Source organism: Nyctibius grandis, chromosome 5 (assembly GCF_013368605.1).
Source record: "Nyctibius grandis isolate bNycGra1 chromosome 5, bNycGra1.pri, whole genome shotgun sequence".
NCBI classification, from domain to species: domain Eukaryota; kingdom Metazoa; phylum Chordata; class Aves; order Nyctibiiformes; family Nyctibiidae; genus Nyctibius; species Nyctibius grandis.
In genome coordinates this window covers 32672842-32697492 of record NC_090662.1, presented here as the reverse complement: position 1 = coordinate 32697492, position 24651 = coordinate 32672842, and the positions used below count along the sequence as shown (strand labels likewise).

The 24651-nt window shown below is 36.5% G+C and overlaps 1 protein-coding gene across 7 annotated transcripts in view; it reads right to left on the bottom strand.

Moving 5' to 3' along the window:
* Nucleotides 1–24651, bottom strand: part of IMMP2L (inner mitochondrial membrane peptidase subunit 2) — a 525164-nt gene that overhangs the window by 417576 nt on the left and 82937 nt on the right. The window lies entirely within an intron of this gene.

The following is a 24651-nucleotide window of genomic DNA, read 5'->3' as shown; positions in this document are numbered from 1 at the left end:
GATCTTAAACATCATCTAGTTCCAAACCCCCCTGCCACAGGCAGGGACACCTTTCCACTAGACCAGGTTGCTCAAAGCCCCATCCAATCTGGCCTTAAACACTTCCAGGGAGGGGGCATCCACAACTTCTCTGGGCAACCTGGTCCAGTGTCTCACCACCCTCACAGTAAAGAATTTCTTCCTAATATCTAATCTAAATCTACCCTCTTTCAGTTTAAAACCGTTCCCCCTCGTCCTGTCACTACTTGCCCTTGTAAAAAGTCCCTCTCCAGCTTTCCTGTAGGCCCCCTTCAGGTACTGGAAGGCTGCTAAAAGGTCTCCCCGGAGCCTTCTCTTCTCCAGGCTGAAGAGCCCCAACTCTCTCAGCCTGTCTTCATAAGAGAGGTGCTCCAGCCCTCTGATCATCTTTGTGGCCCTCCTCTGGACTCACTCCAACAGCTCCATATCCTTCTTATGTTGGGGGCCCCAGAGATGATTATTTTTAACATTATTGCAAAAATGAGGTAACTTCAAAGAAGTGCTTTCCTTTAACATTGTATTGTCTCTCACAAAGTTCATGGTAAGATTCTTGTTTTATTCCATGTACATATGAAACCCTGACTTTTAAGAAAATCTATCAGTGAATACGGATTTGTTATTTAACTATATACAAAATAAGCAAATATGTTTGTGGCAGGTTGACCCTGGCTGGATGCCAGATGCCCACCAAAGCCACTCTATCACTGCCCTCAGCTGGACAGGGGAGAGAAAATATAATGAAAGGCTCATGGGTCGAGATAAGGACGGGGAGAGATCACTCAGGAATTATCGTCACGGGCAAAACAGACTCGACTTGGGGAAAATTAATTTATTACCAATCAAATCAGAGAAGGGTAATAAGAACATAAAAACTAAATCTTAAAACACCTTCCCCCCAACCCCTCCCTTCTTCCTGGGCTCAGCTTCACTCCTGAACTCTCCTCCCTGCCAGCAGCGCAGGGGGACGGGGAATGGGGGTTCTGGTCAGTTCACCACACGTTGTCTCTGCCGCTCCTTCCTCCTCAGGGGGAGGACTCCTCACACTCTTCCCCTGCTCCAGCATGGAGTCCCTCCCACAAGACACAGTCCTCCATGAACTTCTCCAACGTGAGTCCTTCCCACGGGCTGTAGTTCTTCATGAACTGCTCCAGCGTGGGTCCCTTCCATGGGGTGCCGTCCTTCAGGAACAGACTGCTCCAGCATGGGTCCCCCACAGGTCACAAGTCCTGCCACCAAACCTGCTCCAGTGCAGGCTCCTCTCTCCACGGGCCCACAGGTCCTGCCAGGGGCCTGCTCCAGCGCAGACTTCCCACAGGGTCACAGCCTCCATTGGGCATCCACCTGCTCCAGCGTGAGGAAATCTTTTCCTCAGAATCAACTTCTAATGCAGTAGGAAATATCATGTCCTTCAAAACCTACTGTGTTTATGAGCAAAAACATTTGTGACTGCTATTTATTTTCTTCTTTTATTTAAATTTGCTCTTAACTTTTCTCCCAAACACTTGAAACTTCACAAATTTTTATCATATTTGATTAACTCAGACAGCCTTCTGTGGACAACTAATCTTGCTCATTTTATTTGATCTGTTTGCACAGCTTCATATATACTGATATCACCTGGGAAGGGGAAGTTTCCAAATGGCTGATAGAGAATCAATTAGTATGGATAAGTCAACCATTTTACAGCTGTAAATACAGTTTTTGGTACAGTTTGTCTCACCATTGAAGTATATAATGTAATTTTTAGACAAGAAGAAAGATATTCCCTGTCTGTAATAATGGAAAGAGCAAAACACAAAGACTAGACAATACTTCTGGGAAGGGAATGCTGAGCTAAGCAGACCTTAGTCTGAGCCAGCATAGTCCTTCCTGTACTCTTAGTTAATGTCGCTTTGGAAAAAGGTCAGTTCCATATGTACATGAAAAAATATAGTAATGATAAAGAAAGAAGGCATGCTTGGAAAGAAAAAAAAAGATTTAAAAATGCAAGCTATGTGCAGTACAAAGGGAAAATAGAAGTACGAAGCCTGAATTTTATCTTCCTTTCAGTAGTCATTACAGCCATTTCCAAGCTCATTTCATATAATTCTGTACATGATATTTCTTAAATAAGTCAAAATTTTGACAAAGGCTGCAATAATTCAAATACTATTATCAGTTTACAGCAGCATTAGGATGCTATGCCCCTCACCACATTGCAAATCTAGCTTCCCCTGAAAAAGGGCACGCTCAGGGAAAACCATTTGTAGGCACACTGTCACAAGATTTCACTCTCTGTTCCCATTGCCACTGTTCCTAGCAGCGATTCATTCTGAGCATTCAGAAGAAACTTCTAAAAGCATTCCACTCTGGTAAAAATACACTGAAATACATAAAGTGTCTTTAGATTTGGTGAGGCTCTGATTCGTCATTTCCAAAACTAAGAAAACACAGCCATTTCTAAGACACAAGGATTGGAGTTGTATGACCGCACGCTGTGCTGAAGAGGATGCAGCAGTATTTAGAGACATATTTTACCTGCCACAGGACAGATGCAAGGACCCATGAGGCACAAGGCTGGGTGCAGGCTGAGCTATGAAACCAGAACAGGAATTTATTCCCATGAGGTCAAAGAGGTCAGAAAACTGTGGGAAAAGCCACCTCATTGTTTCATTCTATCCATGCAGAAAGAAAAAGATATCTAACTTGGAAACGCTTTCTTACCTTTGTCTAATTTACATCTTAATGCACATGTGGCACTGAACCAAGATTTTGTTTAGTTCAAAATTGCTAAAAATATTTAGAAGTGTAGGAAATTACAGCTAGTGAAAGACACAACAATCAGCTAATAGCCATCCCACGCGAATGTATACAAGTTGGCACTGTAAACAACTACCTGAAACTGAGACCATGCCTTCTGGGTGGCCAGGAAAGGGAAATATCTGTAAACACTTAGTAAAGGTAAGGGCTGGAGTAGACAGTAGATACTCTCTGTTTCCAAAACACATCCTGATGCATTACATTTAGCAACTTCGTTAAAGTACTTTGGTTTTTATCAGTATTACAGCATTATTAAATAATCACACTGAAGTTTGTTTAATATACTCCCTTGCCTAAAAACTTCCAAAAACATTTAGCTTTTCATTTATTTTTATTTTGATCTAGGCATCAAAATAATCCAATATTTCTTTTTTTAAGTTCTAAAGTCAAAGTCAATAATAAAATGTATCACAGAATAATGCAAATTATATGTAGTAAAAAGAAATGAGAAATTAAGTCTTCTGAGATTCCAGGGAGAGAAATTTATTGCCAGAATTAAAAGAGAGAAAAGAAAAAAAAACAAGCATGATATTTTGTATACAAAACAATATACAGATACAAATGTTGCAGCTTCTTCCTTGAAAACATCGATGCTAAGCACATTCTCATTTTACCCCTACTTATACTACCAACAGTGGACATTTTATGGAAGGTTTCTCCCACAAAGGTTCACAACTATATGCAAGCAGGACATTCCTTTTCTAGGATCTAGGATTATATGTCAGTATTTGACTAGTCATGCAATGCTAATACCCTCATTAAGGAAAGAAAGAAATACTGATTTTCAAAGTTATCTGATATTTAGGTACCATTTAAATTAACAGCATGTATTAGTTTTTTAACCTCTTAGAAGTTTTTGATATTTTCTAGAGATCTTGTATGTGACTTTACCTACCACTTAGCTAGTGCAGTACTAGAACTTCTGAAAACAGTATTTCCTCCACATACGTTCTGTATTCTGTTCTACACAGCTTCTCCTCTGATTGAGTGGCAAAGACAATTAATGTAAGAAAAGTCTTTTGATAAGAGACCTGAGTTCCAGAAGAGGTTACTACAACTGCATTGACACGGGCTATCTTCTGAAGGGAAGCAGCTTGCTAGTGCATTCAGCCATGACATGTTCTTTGCCCATATTTGTAGGATCCATTTAAAAAAAAAAAAGGGAACAATCAATATCAAAGTAGGTATATGGCATAGGATGAAAGCATATGAAATCCAGTGAAAACTGTATTTTCATCTCTGTAACCTAAAATAAATGAGTACATCTCGTACACACAGAAATGTGTGTTTCACATTAGTGTCCAACTCCACAAAGCTAGCTTTACTTTGTATTTATTGGTATTGTCACAATATGAAAAATAAATACCATTTGTTAGGAAAGCAGCCGTTACACAAAATTAACAGACATATTCTGCTTCAGGGCATGAATACAAGAAAATTGTCAGACATTAATAATGTAGACAGAGCATTTTCCTGGGAAAATGAGGATCCAATGGAACAAAAGATAAATCATACCCAACTGCTCACTGTTTGTTGTTTCACAATCTGTTGTATTTTATCGAATATGACTGGTACAAGTCTGTTACAGCCATAAAAAAACATTAGCAGAAATTAATATGTAAATTACCGTAGTGCTTGTGTGGGAAGCCATTTCATTAATTTGAATTCACTGACATGACTGTGTAATCTAAATTTATGAGTTTTTCAACTGCCACTCCATGGAGAATTCTGCATTTATTGAATTTTGCTTTAGAAGTATTTTATGCATTAAACAATATTTGCATGGCAGTAATGTACATGAATGGCTTGGAATTTAATATATATAATATATACCAGGCATTTTGCCTGGGAGAAGACATACAACCTACAATGCAAAAAAATGCATGTCAGTATTTCCTTTTAAAACATTTTTAGACAGCAATGAAAATAAATTACTGGAAGCTGGAACAAAAGCAGTTTTTTAAGTTCTCAGTAAAGTAAATATTGCTCATAATTATTTTGTTTAAAGAAATGCAAATCTTCTTCTCATTAATATAAAGGGTTTATGATGAATAGAACTTCTTGTGCCACCCATCATTGTTTAAGAAGAAAAAAGCACAGTCTAAAAAGCACCTAAATTTGAACAAGAAGCTTTATCAATACATACGGCAGCTTGAAGGTTAAAGCTTCAATATCAAGTTTTGGAAAAAGCCAGCAAGAAAAGAAAAGATAAAATTCTTTACCATTCAACACTTCTCTTTAACTAACATCTGGACACAAAGATAGTAAATGCTTTGCATAATTTTGGCTTTAATATCCCCTAGTTTCCTAGATGTAAAATGTGGCACCCAAATAACTTACTATCAAAATGTTTCTGAAGCAAATACTGCAAATATGATGTTCGCTTTCTGAAGAAAACAGAAAAGAAATAAAATTTACTAAAAATACATCAAAATATTTACTCAATTATGAAAATCTAATTTTAGAAGTGTGAAAATTTCAGGGTTAAAAAATATTTCTATGATCAAAAAGTTTTATTTTTACTTATTGACAGCATTGCAAAGTGGGTTCTTCCCTTTGTGATTCTAAATGTTTTGACATCACCTACTTGATGGCAGGACATGCTACTGGGTTGATTATTTCTCAAATACACCATTTTGTTAAGCAACAGGATTGTTTCACTACCATGCCTCATCAAAGTATTTACCTAGGAGTGTTTATGATGCAATTTTACACTTAGACACTTCAGTCTTTTTCACATCGAGACGTGTATCCATAAACAAAATGGCTTTTTACGTGTCATCTAACCTCTGAATGCAGAAACCCACTTTGGAACAGGGCTTTTGGAGCTGAGGAAAGGGACGATTTGGTATCAGATTTGTTTGACTATGACACAATGAGGAATATATTCCCAGCCAGTAGCGAATGTTTCGCACTTGTCAAATCCTCCTGTCAGCATCCCCTACAGCTCTGCTGACTGCCAGGTACACCTGTCTGCTCCAAGGTCACTCTGATTCAATGTCACCTTGCAGTGAATGTGCTCAAGCAGAATCAGGATTTCGGTATCGTCTTTCAGGGAATTCTGATATCTCTGTCATTTTACTTAGAGTTGATTACTAGGTAATTATACTTCGTGAATTGATATGATTTTATAAATCAGAATATTGAGTTAGTTTGTCTAAAGGGCAAAGCAGCATGCACAAATGTGTCACAAAGAAGCATGTACAGACACAAGTGTCTGCTAGATGCAATGGCTGCAATTCATTTATTTATATCAATTATACAGAGAGAGCATTTTCATACATTTCATTCCACTGATTTCTTACAAAAGGAATTTTTTTTTTTTTTTTTTTTTTTTTTTTCCAAATTGAGGTAGAGATATATTTAACAGCATCTGTTTTTTGCCTCCTAAAACATTTCCAACTACTTGCTATTTCGGAAGCTAACTATTTCATGGTAAATACTTCAAAGTCTTAAAAAAAATGCTGTACTTCTAATATTGAACACACATACAAATCAGCCATCACATGCCCACAGACCTGCATTCAGATGTAAATTATAAGAGCAGGTAAGAACTACAACAAAAGTATTTGTTTTGACTTGACCTTGGCATTAAAATGAGTGTAATACCTAACTTTGTTCTGTTCCCCTGAGTAACTGTAACTTTTATTAGAATCCTATCCTCTGGTTGTTCTGAGAGTGAAACCTTCTCTCCATGTCTGTAACTATCATTTTCTTTCCTAAGTTTTGCAGAACATTGCAAGCAACTGTCAGGAGACACACATTCCTCAGCAGCACTCAACCTACTTACCAGCCGCCTCTTCCTACACTCAAGTCTTCCAGAAAAACATTTCCTTTCTGCTGTCTCATGTTAAACTGTTCTTTTCTCCTATCCAAAATTGGAATAACAGATTTCATAGGTCAGAAAAGCAAAGGGGAATGATTCAACTCTCCAAATGACCAGAGGAATACTGATGTCATTGCTGTCCTCACAGAAAAAATCCGTCACTGCAGAAATCAGTACAGAAGTTTTAAAGACCCACTCGTCATGGATCTTGTAAAACTATCTTCTCTGAATTTCTGCAAGCATTGCCTGGTTCTGCATATGCAAAGACAAGTATGTTTCTACTGAAAAATGACAAGGCTTTCTACTGGAAAAGAAATAAACACGTGCATCCTAGACTCAACCAAAACACAGCTAAAAAGATACCACAAGCATAAAAATCTGCTAAACCTTCCCCATGCATTGACTGGACTTTTTACTGTTTTCATAGCATTGGCTAGTAGTTTATTACCTCAAGGCTGTTTAACTACTGATAGTCAACATCCATCAGAGTCATTAAGAGTGAAGACATTGAAAGTCATTACAGAAGACCAATCATGGTGTGTACTGGCTGCTGCAACTCTAAGATGCTTTCCAGGTAGACCCCTGAAAAGTGACTTGTGATGTTTGCTACCACGGCTGGGTGTCTCAGGTCTCCAGTACTGACCTAATAGGAGTACCTAGGTACAGGCTCCACACACTGGAGTTATTTCAGTAAAAGTGATCAAGTAGAGAGATGTGTAACAGCAGCTCTTTCTCAAGTACGCTTATAATCCTCATTCTGTAGTCACCACCCAATTTTGCTCTTGGCAATCTGCACATACTTTTCATTTAAAGCATTGCAGCTTGTTAAGGTTTCCACTATAATTGTCTGAAATGTACTTCAAAAGTTATTCTCGTTCCCAGAAAGTAAAGGGATGAGGAAAGAAAATAAACTCAATCTCAGAAATTACTTATTTTGCCCATGTCTCACAGTTTCTTTCCCTCTCAGTAGGATTCTTATAACGTGAAGATCTGAACAGCTAATCTTTCAGATATACAAGTCTATCTTCATATCTGATCCCTCTCCTCCTAAGCTCATCTTTTGTCTGCTGATTTACTAACCACAGTCAAGGACTTTATAGATTTTCTTCAGAGGGAGAAAAGTTGTGGTGATGGCTGATTTTGCTCACAGCTTCATGACTCATTCTTCTGCTGAAGTCAACAGAAATATGTGATATTATAATTATAAACTGCAGCAACATCCGATTGACCCCACCTGCTACCAGGTCTTAACAAAGACTCTGCATCCTGCTTCACATTATTGACAATGACATCAAATCCCATCCTTACCAGTTCCTAGAAAAACTGTACAATCTGTACTGCCACTCACAGACCCGTCGTATTTAAAAACTATAAGGAAGGAAACCCGACCACATTTGCATTTCATGCAAGAGAATACTCTCACTGAAGAATCAGTAGAATTTACACAAACCACCATTAAGCCTCCAATTGTTCAATAGTTTAGTTTTCTGGGAAGCACAACAGATTTCTTACACACACACACACAAAACAAAAGTAAAACCAACACCATCTTGGACAATCCCACAACAGCAAATCATGGTCAATCTTCAGCAAGAACAAGCCCAATACTCAGATTTCTTGCCTAAACATATATTGATTCCATTCTCATCCACAACTACTTCACCTGCCAATACTGACTGATCCACAGCATGCCAAGTTACAAATAAGACAGTAAATGTAGCACCATTTTATTATTCACACAAAATACAGAGATAACATTCTTATCTTCTGGACTACCTCAAATTTCTATGACAAGATTCAATAACCACTGCTTCTCCATCAAACTGAATCTCGAATACACCTACAGCAGTATCAATTTCTTAGCCACTGTACACAACCTAAAAAAGAAAACTTACAAATTACTATACATAAAAAAATGTGCAAACTATCATATCCATCATTATAAAACCAGGTGCTTCTTGAAACACTCCAGGAAAGATATAAAATACAGTAAGCCCTCAGACACCACTAACATTTACTGCGTATCATACTCTCACGATGCCCAGATCAGCAATCTCAGACCCTTAACTAAACACACCACTCTAGAGAAATCCATCAAATCTTTTACTGAGTCTTCTAAACCGCTCAGTTCTGACTCTGAGGAAGGCTCAGAAAACCCAGATGACTCTGACAGCTAAAACATAAACGCCAAAGGATGCTAAAAAGCACAACAGAGAACATTAGGATTCTGATGCTTTATAATTCTCACTCATCCCTAACACAATGCTTCGTATTCATCTCTATCTCTCTGCCTGAAAGGACTTAATGACTCTATTGTCTCTTCTCTGGATAAGATATCCTTTCTCCTTCCTCCACCCCTGCTCCACAGATATCCACTATTTTTTCTTTCAGATGATGCAGCTCAGTAAATAGGTTAAACTTGTAACAACTTACAGTTGCACTTCAAGACTTCTCCTGGTGTTTCAGGCTTAAAGAGGCTCAGGTTCTCAAAAGAAAATCTATTTTCCAGTTATTGCAGTTAATCTAGGACATTACCACCTCCTTACAAAACCTCTAAAGCTTTTGTTCTTAGAAAATCATAGTTACAATGCTATGAGTGCATTAAAGTATTTGTTGTTAGCATAAAGGCTTTTAAATGCTAATATCTAGGGAGATAAATAAAACCATGTAGGGCTTCAAGAAGCCTGATTATAATGTTCTTTTGACTTCAGCAGAAAAAGTATTTCTACACTGCATATAAAATTAAGATAACTACCTAGTAGTTTAATTTAAGGAAGAGCACACAGGCCTTTTACTGCAGTAACAAGAGCAATTACTTTAGTGGTAAGTTAAATATTAGATTTGGAACGTTTTTAAACTAAGCAAAATAATGTTTCAGCAGCAGTTTACGCTATAAAAAATTCAAGCAGTGTCCTTTTATGCATCTGCAAATTCAATTTTTAACATGCTAAAACTTTACAGGTACCACAGTACAGAAATTATGTTAACCAGCATTTAAGAGGTACAGTAAGTACACGAAGATTTATATTGCCATCTATGCAATTATTAGGTATAATTTATATATGCATGTAAATTACATGGTATAGAGGTATAAACGCAATCTATATAGTGATTCAGTTAGAGGGAGAACTGCTTTTTTGAAATGTGATCTGTTACTGGTTTCTATACTTGCTTTCATTAAGCCAAAGACATTGCAAGTATGGTAACAAACTATTGAGATTAGCTAATAATGTTTGTAGTTTTGCGTAAGACTATTAAACTCACATTGTATTTATTTTATTATGCAAGCACACAATGTTTCTTATACTTCAATAATTTTCATTTGATTGTTTACAAGGACAGAACCAATTAAAAAACAAGTTTACTGAACTGTCTAGTTTTCATGTAAGAGATCTCAACCACATGAGAAATTCCAAAGTATATAGGCAATACTAGTTCAGGTGAATACTACCATGAGACACCTGACCTACACACCCACCACATCCTTTGAAATACTGCTTTTTTTCCCCAAAAAATAAAACAAGCAACATTCAGTACATAACAATGCTGTCTGTATGAAGTGCTTGTGTGCTACACACAAAGTGTAGCACTATGAAGTGCTTCAAAGATTTCATAGAATGGTTCTATGATTCATGGCAATGGGTGCAAGCTGGAACACAGGAGGTTCCACATAAATATGAGGAAAAACCTCTTTACGGTGAGGGTAACCGAACACTGGAACAGGCTGCCCAGAGAGGTTGTGGAGTCTCCTTCTCTGGAGACATTCAAAACCCGCCTGGACGCGTTCCTGTGTGATATGATCTAGGTAATCCTGCTTCGGCAGGGGGATTGGACTAGATGATCTTTCGAGATCCCTTCCAATCCCTAACATTCTGTGATTCTGTGATTCTGTGATTTAAATATACAAAATCTACACAAAGTTTAAAAAAAAGTAGCTTTATCCGTATAATGCTAAAAACAAAAATTATTTAAAGTGGAGAAATTGACAGATCTTCTAATATCAGACTACCTCCTCAGATAAACTTTATTACTTAATCCAGAATATAAAAGAAAAAAAAACAAAAAAACAACAATTAAAAATAAAAGACGCTTTACTTATTTCAGATACCTTAGTCATCAGTTACTAGTCAGTATCATTTCCCCATTTTACTTTGCATGTTTTGGACATAACAATTATCTTCTGGCTGATGTTTGGCATATTGTTCAAAATCTTAATCTTGGAGAACATTACATGCTCATTTGTTAAAATACTTGGAAAAACTACTGGGGGGAGAGGAAGGGGTTGAAATGGTTTTGTACAACTTTGGAAAATCTAATTGTTCCCACACATGCTTATGTTCTGCTCAATCTCACAGTATATTCTACCTAAACCAGGAGCTCATCCAGCAGATATATGTTAACCACTAGATGTATGCTGAGTATTTAAATCCAGCAACACTTAGTTCTTAGTCGCAATATATTTATCGAGTAAAAAAACAATTTGCTCTTCCAAGAGAAATATTCTTCCAGCAGCATTATTTTAAAATTGTCAGGAAAAAAGCTAATTTCTCTGAGAATTTATAACCATATTTTATACAGTATTCAAGACTGATTTTCTTCTCAGAAAGGGTTATTAGACATTGGAATGGGCTGCCCAGGGAGGTGGTGGAGTCACCATCTCTGGATGTGTTTAAAAAAACACTGGACATGGCACTTAGTGCCATGGTCTAGTTGACATGGTGGTGTCAGGGCAATGGCTGGACTCGATGATCCCAGAGGTCTCTTCCAACCTGATTGATTCTGTGATTCTGTGACTATTTAACCCCATGTAACTATATACATTTTAGTTACACTACAGATAAAAAAACCCTTCTATCAGGGACCATATACTTCTAATATGGCTTTTTTTTTTTAAGGTGGCCTACAAATTAAAGAACAATTTCAATCAATTTCATTAATTATGTATGGCATTACCATATTACAAGATATTATGCATCTTCAAGAAAGGTCTACAATGCTTTTCTAAGTATGTGGATAAAACAGGAATTCTTCTCAGTAAACACAATATTTAAATACAAAACTTACGCAGTTTTCAACAGGAATAAAAGTAAGATAATGTATCATTCTTAAGTGTATTTTCTCCATCATCTGAAAATATACCAAGTGAATGGAGTAGACATTTTCAAGTACTGATCAATACTCCAAAGACAAACAGTGTTGGAATTTCTCATTTCTCAGTCACTTCCTTTAACTACTTCAACACAAATGTATCTAAAACAAGCTACACCTAAAGTAAAACCCCTTATATTATTTTAAAATATTATATTTAAATTATTATAAAATATTCTTAAATTTCTTTTTTTTCCCAACGTGTTTTTCTAATATAGAAAGATAAAGCAAAAGAAAAGTTTAGAGGAAATTACAGGACAATTTCTTTAAAGATTAGGAACATTCAGATAATTTTTTTTCCATAATATTTAACATGATCACCTCTTTAAGGTAAGTCCTGGTTAAAGCAACAGAAAGAAAATGAAGGAACTATTATTTGAAAGGCTTTTCAGACAGAACTTCATTTTCTTGAATAGAGAGGACAAAAGGTTCTTCTTTGCTCTAATCAGAGGCAGTACTAAACTCTTTCTAGCTAGTGAGAATCTCAACAGTGTGTATAACTTATGATATTTCACCTGTGACTTTCTGACTCTAAATGATATTTAAAGAGAACATGCAGCAAATCAAAAAGGAAATTCATATTCAGGAATATAGTTCAAAGAGCACTACCTACTGCATCAGCAATTCGGACAAGAGAAAGCGAGCATTTTTGGACACACTTAACATCATCCTCAATATACCTGGAAGCAGTAAACCAAATCTACAGTTTGCATGAATCAGTACAGCTCCATTACTTTCAGTGATAACAGGGCAATTTGCATGACCTGAGAATCTGGTACAAATCTGTTAAGAGTTTTTCAAGGTTTAGTTTTTGACGTATAACCAGCTCTCAGAACAGATGACATGCGAGTTGACTCAAACATAGCATTTGTAATGGTAGACATCCATTAAAAGTATACAGCTCTGAAAATCGAGTACTAGGGTTCTAAAATCTATGGCTTAAAGATAAGACACTAACTACTTATAAAATACAAAAACACCAAAATGGAACAGTGTAAAGAAAAATTTCCATTTTTTTTAAACTAACAGCAATTTGTACATACGTAACTTCATATTTCCCTGTGTACTCACAGGGAGAGAAATTTAAAGTAAGAATACGGGTCCAACATTTAAACATTTCTGTTGTTCACAAAGCTCTGCAGGCACCTCAGTTCACTCAGTGCCTAAGATTATGTTGCTAAAGCTTGCAGAAAAAAAGAAACCTTTATCCCAGAATACCCTATGGCACTGCAGTCACAGCATACTCCTGGGTATCCAATCTCCTCTGCCAGGGAAAGCGTGAGCCGCAGCCCCCCACAAGGCTGGGGGCCATTAGTGAAAGAGGACAGCGGTACTAATTCACTCACTCTTTACCCATCCTTCTTCCATTTTTGAAAGGTGGACTTATCTTTAAAAAAATGAAAAGTTTAAGGCCAAATTTTAGCATCTTTAGAAGACACAGATACTACCTTGCTGTTTAGACTAGATGCCCAAATTCCCAGGAGTTAAAGGCTTATGCCATTACTGACCAATTTAAATCCTTGCCTACCTATTGTGCCAGAATTTCATATCTCCATCTTGGCCCTTCTTCACATACACTATATATAAAAATCAGATATTTAATTTCACTTGGCAAAGGGTATCTAAAGATTATAATTTAAATGCACATTATAATGCTTCAATCATTGTCTGAATCTGAGTGAAGTCTTGCAAAGATCTGAATATAGACTTGAACATTCTGGAATACATTCTTTTCTTTTTCATTGACATGCTCCCCTGGCCTTTTTAAAAAACTGTATCTGAAATTTTCTATTGAAATGGAATTTAATCACAATGCGCATTTATATGCCTTACACTGCTGACCAGATTATTAACCTAAAATATTTATCAGAAAGGAATACCTCATAGTTCTTCTGACATGTCAGGGTCCCAGCTTGAGCCTCCTAGCTCAACTGGAAAACTGCTAAAGCATTTACGTGTCTCAAAAGTAATTCAAAACTCAAGGACAAGGCAAAGCCTTCCCAACACCCCAGCCCATCCCTGAAATCCTCAAGCAAACAAAAAGTCCAAAGAAAACTAAAAGTACTATTGCATGTATCTATGACCTGTGTCTTGAATCAATACAGATAAATTAGAAGTATATTGCTTCTTGGATTAGATAACAGTTGGATTTTGGACAGAATTAATGTGTGTGTCTGTGGATGGGTTCTATATAATACTGTAAGGCCAGAACAAGATGTACAGCTTTGGAAGTGATGTGCATAACTGTTTATCATTAAATAGTGAAGAAAATACTGCAACAAATTCCCATGTAACTGTTTCATATGCAACTTTAACTGCCCTTCAACTTGCTTTACTTATATATTTATCCAAGATGAACTCTCCACAAAGAAAAAAAAAATAGTGTGCAAAAGCATAGCCACAGATTCTGCTTGACAGATTCAGAGGTGTCCCAATTGGTAGTGTATGCTATACCTCAACTGGAGAGCAGAATTAAGTTTAGAAATTACCCGGAGTTATATATTTTACAAACAGATAGAAATCAGATATCATTATCAAAGGAGCCAGCAGTTACAAATTTCCTTCATTTCCTGTGGCAATAAGGCATATGACATTTTTAGTGCCTGTTTTAATCAACAGAAACCTAATTTTTTCTAATAATTTGATGGGCATAATTTGTTTTATCTCCTGCTTACGAGGCAGAACAAATCCAGTCAAAACTATAACCCAGGTGTCACTTTAAATAGAATCACAGGAAGTATTTGGTGTATTGGTCAGAAATAGAACTCCAAAACACACGGATTCCCATCCAGTCTCTAGTAAATGTTTAGCTATGACTTTTTCATTTTCTGTGATTTCCATTTCATTATACTCATAAGATAATGAAGACAGTGCATTTATAAAAGGACTAATGTACTGGTTCTATCTGAAATCTTTTATCCTCACACCTTTCAGGGTATGCAGTAAGCCCTTAAAAAAATCAGCCTTCACTATCACTCCTTACTGGCAAGTAAAGCAGCTGAAGATAAAAGATATCATCATGCCAGGAGCAATAGTAAACAAGTATCACTTCCTCAGAAGCTCTCGAGTCCAAGTTCCTATTTCTTTCCTTCATTATGTGTAAGACGTTCTCAGTAATGACCAAGCACTGGCTGCAAAATTAGCCTGACTGAATATCTGAAATTTCCTCTTATGAACCTACTTGCTGCTATAATTGTTAGAAGCACACTTGAAGAACAGTTTATTTAGGATCCATCATCGTTTCTTGTTCACCACGATTAATTCCTGAAAAACACAGTACCAGATAATGTGAATTTAAAACTGGAAATAATAATGTTCTTTAATTTTGTGAACTTTCTGAACAAATACTCAAAGTTCTCATGATAAGAATATTCACCAAATATAGAGAGAAGATACCAAAAACATCCTTAAACTGGCACACACAATCTGGCATATTCTTTAGAAGTTTACATTTTAATGTTATCAGTAACCAAAATACTTAGAGAATCTGTTTGCATGTGGCATCACTATATACATATAAATCCATAATCCCTCTTTAAAAAAATAAATTAATATAAACTTGATCATGATAGAGATGCTTATACTACAGCTACTCTGGCTTCATGGATGCTTTGTAAACAACAATTTCTAAACCACACAGTTTAGAAACTGACCTTAAGCATCTGAAGTTGACACATGGTTTATGCTAGAGGTCTAAGTCCCTTCCTCAGTTAGTGAAGAAAAAGAGAAGTATCTTCAAAATGATTCATGCAGCTTTACTTAGCAATCTTACAGGGAGATGAGTTAAACCCTGAAGGTGATATTTCCTCTCTGTTGACTATTACAGGAGCCTAGATGACTACTTCTAGATGTCTAGAGCTACTTAAGATGGATCCCATCTTTAATGATCTGAATGTCATTGCCTCTAATACATCAGCTAAGAAAAACTTCTAATTATTTGAATAGATTGCCACTGGCAAAACTTGCTCTGAAAAGGCTCAGCAAATAAGATAACAAAGAATGATTTATCTTGTGCTCCAATAATGCCTGGAAACACACAATTTATATTGGAAGAAATATATTTATGTCTTTGATTCTTTCAGACCACACTTTCAAGATCTTTGATATCTACAGTCTCTTCTTCAGTATGGTATTGTGCAAATGGTAAAGTATAAATTCTATTTTACAAAGGAGTGGGTGCCTACCATCAGAGATTAGAACTGCCATCTTCCATTTGAGTAGAGATACTATTCCTCCCTGCAATGGGGAAAAAAAGTATTTGGGGCAAAGAGTTTTATAAACTGAACATGAGTCAGCACTGTAATGTAGTATTAAAAAAGAAATATGTTTGATGCCTTAACAGGGATATTTTGGGACATACTGGGGAAAAACAACAAGATCCTAGGATCTAATTGCTCACAGAGTTGACAGACATCATAAATCAAAGGGTAAACCATATGAAATGTCAAGGAAGATAGTGACAATCAAAGAAAGAAGTGAAGAAAACTCTCCAGAATGTACTACATTATAACATACTCGTTAGACATCATGTTGTGCTTGTTAGCATGAAGGTGACGTCCTTGTTTAAACTCAGGAAAGTAGTATATTACTAGCAAAAACTATTCCTATCAGTCGTAAACCTGGGTATGACCATCAATCATTTGTCTTACCAACAGCAACAGACAATCTCTTTTTAGACTACATATAATCTGTCCAAGGCCAGGTTTCGTGGGGCTTTGAGCAACCTGATCTAGCTGAAGGTGTCCCTGTCCATGGCAGGGGGGTTGGAACCAGATGATCTTCAAGGTCCCTTCCAACCCAAACATTCTATGATCCTATCATCCTATAATGCATGAAGCAATTTTTCCACTGTATTCAGTACTTGTAAGCTCTTAGGTGAAATATTGTGTCCTATTTTGGACAGTACAATGCCAGAAAAATTTGGACAAACTGCAGAGAATCCAGAAGTCCAGAGAAGAGCAGTAAGAACAATCAGAGGTCTATAAATATGATTTACAGGAAAAATATGGAATTAGTTGAGTTTGTTTAATATAACAAGATGATTGAAGTAAAGACTTAAAGTCTTGAAGTCTTCAAATTAATACAAAGGTACAGTAAAGAGGACGGTAATAAACAGTTCTTCATTTCCATTGCAGATGGTATAAAAAGCAATGGGCTGAAATGGCACCAGTGGACATTAAGACAAGAAACTGAGAAAAAACATTTATATTTGTAATTATAAGTAAGGTTTGAAATAGCGTGACTAGGAAGCTAAGGAATCATCAAGACAGCATATTTTTCAAAGTAATTTAAAACAGCAGTTTACAAACCAGCATAAGCACTGGCCAGGTCATATCACCTTATATCATCCCATCACCACACATCATCACCTCATATCACTTGCTGCTTCCTCCACCGCCCAGTGAGAAATACCTGCTTCTATTTCTCCAGTTTCATTCCAGATCCTTTCTCCAGATGTTGTGTCAGGCACCATAGCTTCTAGAGCCCTCTCTGTCCCTAGTTTCTTGGTTTTTTCTTCTCCTGTCTCTCATTCAAAAAGAATCAGTGTCCGTTATGTCTCAGCAGTGTACACAGCTCAATATATAAGGAGTTCCTTGGACACGGTGAGGCACACCTCACAGTTTCAATAATCCTTAATTATATGTTCTCTCACAGTCTCTCCAGACATATTTTGCTAAAAATCTATGAATGCAGTTCCACCAAGGGGGTGACCTTTCTTTACAAAGCCTTCTTGTGGCTGAAAGTTGAAGGAAACAGATTTTCCTCAAACATGCATCAATATATTTGATTGACGGCAGCTGATGTACTGAATTTTATATCCAAACCTTCCACACAAAATCTGAAAGCATCTGTAACATGTCATACAAAATTGCAGGCCTCTTCAGGCCATCAGTATACAAAAGTCTGCTTAGATTTCCAAGCCTTTTAATAACTGCTAGAGCTTCCTGTATTTGGGTTAATTAAATTAATTTTTTCATATTGAGATCAGGAAGCCTTCACAGCCTTTCTTTATCTTCATTATGTGCTTGTCTTCACTGATGCATATTCCTTAATTGTGAACCAACTGATTATATGAAGCAAATACCTAACTCCAGAAACATCTAGGCAGCCATATTTATAGTTTACTTTATCTTGAGACTGCTTATTTGGGGAATTTCATTACTCAACCACTTGCAGATGTAATTCATTCCAAATAACACACAATGCCATCAGCAGTTGTTCAGATAAGAATCAGACTTGGACTTTTAGTACGGCATTCTTCTAGGTACTACGAAAAACACATAAAATGTTTTAACTGTGAAAAAAGTAATCCTTCTTTGGAGAATAAAGACCCAGGGAAGTGACCAGTGATTAGAACTAAGCTTTTCCTTTTTCCTGCAGAATACAGGAGTTCTACTCACGAAGTAAATCAGAGTCAGAAGTATCCTCCTGTTCTTGGCTATGGTTTCAAATAAAGGGACTTGGATAATTTCTGAAAGAAATACTCCTAGGATGTTTCCCCAAACACCCTCAAGCTGAGGAGTGCCTGCGACCCCCAAACTGAGTAGCTCATCAGCTTCCAAGCTGCTATACAAAAGACCGTCTCTGCTTATGTTTTGTATCCAACAACAACTTTTCACTGGACTTCAGAATAAAGATGCAGGTTTTCTGGATCCAAATACCATCAGATGGAAGACAAGCACACTGCAAGTGAAGAATTATGGCATTACTGGACATGTCTGACTGTATATATTACGTGTAAAGCCCTGTTAAACACGTTTTGCCCATAACTTCTTAAGCACCTAAAATCATTGCACATGATTTCCTTAATTTAGTGCCTAATCCTGCTTCAGGATTTTTGGCCATCAAATAGTTTCTTGAATTTGGCTCTTATCTCTTAGCCCCAGTAGAATACCAGTGCAGCAGGCCATGTATTTTACTTTATTTTTTAACAGAATTAACATATCAAGTATCAGCATATTATTAAAACCTCATATAATTACTGTCTCATTTCTGTGTTTATTCTTCACCCATGGAAACATAAAAAAAACTAAGACTCCCGCTTCAAAGAATTGATACAGAGGTTCTATCACTGCATCTCATTTCTGTAGTGTACTGGGATGACATTGAGTAACTAATTAATTTTCTTGGAGATTCTTTGAAGTCAAGAAGTGGTAACAGTTCATGCAGTAATCAGTCCTCAAATTCAAAACTTCCTGTACTCAGAATAACAAATTGAAGAGTTTCTGGTATCTTTGAATAATCCTACTTTGCTCCAGTTTAATAATGATAGAATTGCTTATATCCCCTGAGCTGTGCCATCATCTTCAAGGTGATCAGTTTACAGTGTGGTAAGCACTTACAGGTACGTTAGCAAACAGAATCCAAGACCTGATGATGGGCAGCCGCGGATTAGCAGGTAAACTACAAACTGAGATTTATAATAAATGAAAAATGCGGACACAATTCAACTAGTGGATTGGAAAGGGAGGGGGAAATGTCATCCCCCTGCTGAAGTCAAGTCACAAAAGCCTGCACGTTTTCGTACAGATATTTCACCAGGCAGTGTGTTCAATCTAGTTGAAAACACAAATGTAATTTTTTTCAACTTCTTGTCTCTATTTAAAATTAAGAAACACAAAGAGACACATGTGATACAGTTAATATTAAAATCGAGACACCAAAGCACAGAAGTTTGTTATTTTCCACAATTAATAGTTTCCGGTATGTTTTATAACAGATAATAGATAGACTCTGATTCACTTATTAAAAAGAAAATTAGCAGCAATTGCTGTTCTGACTTGAAACAACTTCAGTTTTGTCTAAAAGATGAAAATGTAACTGAAAAGGCATCCTCTGCCTTCCACATCCATAGTATCTGTCAGGCTAGAAAAGGTCTGCACAGATTAAGCATATGCCTGAGTTAGCACACTCAAATCGAAAAACCTGGGACCGTGCCTTCAGGTACAGAACTGCTGCCTTGCCCTCTGTCTAAGCCTGTTGTTTCTGTATGCAGGCAACACAGCCAGCTGCATAAGATTACTGTGAAACAACGCTTCAAAGCACAGTTATTCCTGCGAGGTCCCATTCAATGCCCCCCAAGAGAGAGGGAGATGGCTTTCAGATTTATCCATGCTTCAGGAATTCCTGGATGTGCCTGCCGCCTCCTGGGGCCATTAACGACCAAACTAATTTTGTCTTTCCAACAGTCTTACTGATCCTGGAGGACTAGTTCCATACATTGACAGGGCAGGAAAAAAAAAGAAAAAAAGATTCAGAGATTCAGTGTATCTTTTCATCTCAATGGAGACCCAAAGTCTAATAATGGATTAAAAAGAAGTTCATTACAGTTAAGAAATAGGACAGTTTTAGTAACATTTTTAAATTGATGTGCCACTATATTACACACCTTTTTTTGGGGATGGGGGAATATTTTTCTGTTATCTTTTGTTCCTCATCATTCCATTGATTTTACAGATACCAATGATCCAAAATATTGGTCTTGAATAAGATATCACATTGATTGACTCAGTATGGCAGCATTTCACTTATATTAATAGCTGAGACATTTACCACTAACAGCAATGGCATTCTCTAAGTTTTAGCATCCTGCTTGTTTTACAGGCACAGAGATACAAAAAAGTTAAAGTAAGCGTACACTATGAGAAACGTACAGCCATAAAGATTTGTAATAGAAATGTTAATATTGATATGAATGGAGAATCAATGGGAATGCAGGGCAGTGGAAGGAAATAACAAAAAGGAATGACAAAAGAAGGCCTATATGAATGCATGTATTGGTGAAAATGACATTAATAGGCCTTAAAGACCCTCCACACGCAACTTCACAGCACACACCAATTAGAAAAACAAAGAACAGGCTAAAACAAAGACAGTCTGCTGTGGATTAAACCAAAGATCTACAGATTCCAGCTACTAAAAGATGATAGTGGAAGGTTAAGAATGGGGTTGGAGTCACCCAGGTAAGGAGATGAGATAGTGAGTACATCCCAAGGACTCAGAGAGGTGGGATAGGATGAAGAGACAAAAGATCACAATCCCTGTCTGCTCCTGAAGAATACAAAAAGCAAATCCCAAACCAGTACATGGTCACCAACCTAAGAAGAAGAAGCAGGCATGATGAGAACTCAGGAGTTACGGTCAGTGTTAGTATAAATATGACTACAGTACAGGTGTACCAAAACTAAATTGAAAAGAATTAAAGAAAAATCAAAAATATTTATAGTTTAAAACATTTTTTCACTTCTTCTATCAGTCAGAGTAACTGATGGCTCATGAATCCACATTCATGATATTAATCTTTATTTTCTTCCTGTCTCTTTATATCTGACCTTTTAAAACAGCATGTAGCATATACTCCTTTGAAAGAGGTATACAGATACTGTATGCTGGTGTACAGACTGCATATAAATCATTTAACTTGAAAAAAAGCCTTCTGGTTAAATTTCAAAGTCCTGAACTCCTTCTATGTTACTGCATTGTACTAATAAAAATTACTTTTTAAATACCTATTAGCATATCTCTAGCCAACTCTCTTATTAATTTTTAAGTCTATAATGTTAAGGTATGCTTACAGCAAGAGATATCAGTTTTTATATTGTAACTCATTTCAAATTGGAGTCTGAAACTTGGCAGATGGGTGGGTGAAAGAATGGAAAGGAACATCGTGCCCAGTCAGTCCCGGGGTTTGCTTCTGAGTTGGTAGCTGTTACAGCTCCAAAGCAATCCACACCCCCAATTCTCCATTCAGTCTCTCCATGGTAACCTTTTTGCTCTACCCCTCCTGGCAGAAAGACTGAATTCCCAGGTGGTAACACCCCTGTTCACTAAATGAACTCTTAGTAGATCCAACTGCATTTCACATACTGCTAGAGGTTTCCTTTCCAGGGCATATTAATGCTTTCAAATGGCTATGACAGACAGCAGGTTGTGGATTTTCTTCTGTATTTTCTAACACCACAAAGAGAAAAAGGATTAAGATTCAGGATGAAATTTACAAGTTTTCTTCTTTACAAGTTTTGTAGATCACTTTTCTCCTGGCTTACCATGCCATACAGTTCTAGAGAAGACGGACTGCGCTTTGCCTGTTACTCTCAAATAGCATTTCCAGTTTACAAATCAGTCTCTCAAAAGACACTTTGTGCTGTTACGCCTGTGCTTCATAAAGCTGCTTGATTCCTGTCTCCAGGAATGCCAGTGGTAAACTTTCAGCAATACATTTACATTTCAAATCAGGAAGTGAACACAAGCCATTTTCTGATCCTTTTCATCTGCACTTCCTCTGACAGGAATCACCCACCAGAACAAGGGCACCCTATTGAACCAGTTGTCTTGCCATGCTCCAACGAACAAGAGAGAAACAAAATACTGAATAGCAGCAACAACACAGATTTTTTTCCAATACCTGATTCGAAGTAGAAACTCAGTTCCACAGACAAGTCGCGCAAGGATACACTGCCTAAACACACAATCAGATAAGAAATTTTCATATCTAGAGCATAACTGTTTCAGTGCATCAGTTGTCCAGCGTGTTCAAAAGACACAAAAGGAAAACCTTTTTTGCAACTAAGCAAAATGAGGAAGGTATGACTCTTCAAACAACCATTTTACACCATTTTTCTCTTAAATACTTTAAAACTTAAGAACAGCCACACTGAACCTGATCAAAGATCTCATCTAGCTTGGTATTACACCTCTGAAAGAAGTTAGAAAAAGAGCTGCCTTCAAAAGTGTTTAAGATAGGGAAAGCCTGTATTATGCCTCCCTCCCCCTTGACCCCATCTTCTCCCAGCCTCCAACCCTTTTCATCTCAATAAATTTTGGAGCTAGATGTTATTTTCTTAAAACTCCATTCAATCTGTAAAACATAAACTAAGTGTGATGTTTCATCACACTGACGTCCTGTCATACTAGTTGCATCCTCGATCTGAGAAGATGGAATACTTCCACTGTCTTAAGCCAAACAACCAGCCAAAGAAAAAGAAAAGCCATTTACTGGTGTTTTTTTGTATATTCACAACAGAAATTTTCATGTAATGAGAGAGGATTTTAGTCGTCAGAATCAACAGCTTTATTTAGCATTAACTTGACAGAAAATTAGCAGTTTCCACCTGAAAATAAACCTGAAGCAGTTATATTTTTCAATAGGTGATCAAAATAAATACAAAAGGTAAGGAATACTCAGGATTTAATCATCTCCTTTGCACAGCTGACAGTAATTGTAACCATAACATAAATAATTTGTGTATACAGGCATATAAAGAAAGCACTGATGAGATCCACTATTAAAGTATTTTGGTTGCACTTCATTTAAAGTCAAGTCCAGACTGAAACACATTTCAGCCTATATGGGATCATTTTATATCTGGACATCAGAAGCATATTCTGTGGTCCACTGCTCTGCAATAAACAGATGTTTGAATACACCCTATGCTACACATAACATCAAATTTCCCTCCTAGGATTTACATGACATTGATTCCTAATGAGTAAATTTAATCCTGTGGCAAAATACAGAATGTGTGAGATAACACACATAGAAAATAATGCAAACGATTATGATTATCCATGCATCTTTAACTATATTTAACATTTACTATGGACTAAAACTGTACCAAGAAGCAAGTATTACACAGAAAGTGTGTCTCAGTACTATGCACTGTAGAGCACTAGTTATGTATAAAGGCAAAAAAATCTGTTGGCTACTCTAAAATTGTTACTTTCTTCAGAGAAAAAAACATTTTAAATTATACATTAAATTCACTTTATGGCCATAAGGTTAAAATTAAATATAGGCAAGAGGATCAGGAATAAGAAAATTAAGCTTTTCAGCAGGAATAGATGAGTACAGGGTCCTGTTAGACTGTGTACTGTAAGAAAATAAGTGAGTATCTCAGCTTGGAGTGACGTTCACAGCCCACCTGAGCCACTGGCAAGATATAGCAGTGTTTAATCTGTCCTTCCCCAACAACCTGCTCAAGCAGCCCCTCAGCCTTTTTCCAGTGTGCAGAATCAGGGATATATCCAGGAATGATTTTTTTTATGTGTTTTTGCATGCTTCTTAAAATAGTATTAGGAGAGTTTTATGGGTTTTCCATAAGAGTGTGAATGCCAGTTTTAGTTTTTTGTTTATGGAAAGCAGAATTAGTGTAGGAATTCCATGTTTAAGATTTATAAACAAATGTTTTCAAAGCCACACCACTAAATATATGATTTAAGAAGTGTTTCATATTATTCTAGACTGCAATCAACAGGTCAGTATGATTGAGAATAACATATATATACAGACTGCACCACAGATTCAGAAAAAATAACTAGCATCAAATATCATAAAAATAACACTTTTTCAACTTTGGGCTTCCAGATCAAAATGTCATTTACAAAACCTATAAATTCTTATTTATTAAATGGGTTTATGAAATTCAAATATTAAAGCAAGTTATTTTTATACATATAGAATGAAAACATATTAAAGTCTGATATACAGTTATGTCAGCAATATTTTATCTGTCTTTGATTCATTCAATATTTTATTACATTTTTTGCTATGTAGTCTAAGCAAGTGAAGAATGACAATTCTACCTGGTATTTGTCAGAATTGTATCATGCATCCTTTATACACCATTTTGTACTTTGCAGGTTTATGTCTTCTGAGAAAGCTATTACACAGCTCCTCAGTATATCCCATTTGATTTATTAATATAAAGCAGAATGTGATTAGACTACCATATCTCAGTGAAATAATGTTCAGGTACATTAGCACTAGTTTCATTTCAATAAAATGAAAGTTGATATGACAGCTTTCCTTCCGTCATGTCAAAAAATGTCTTTCATATCTGCACATATTACTGTTTTATGCT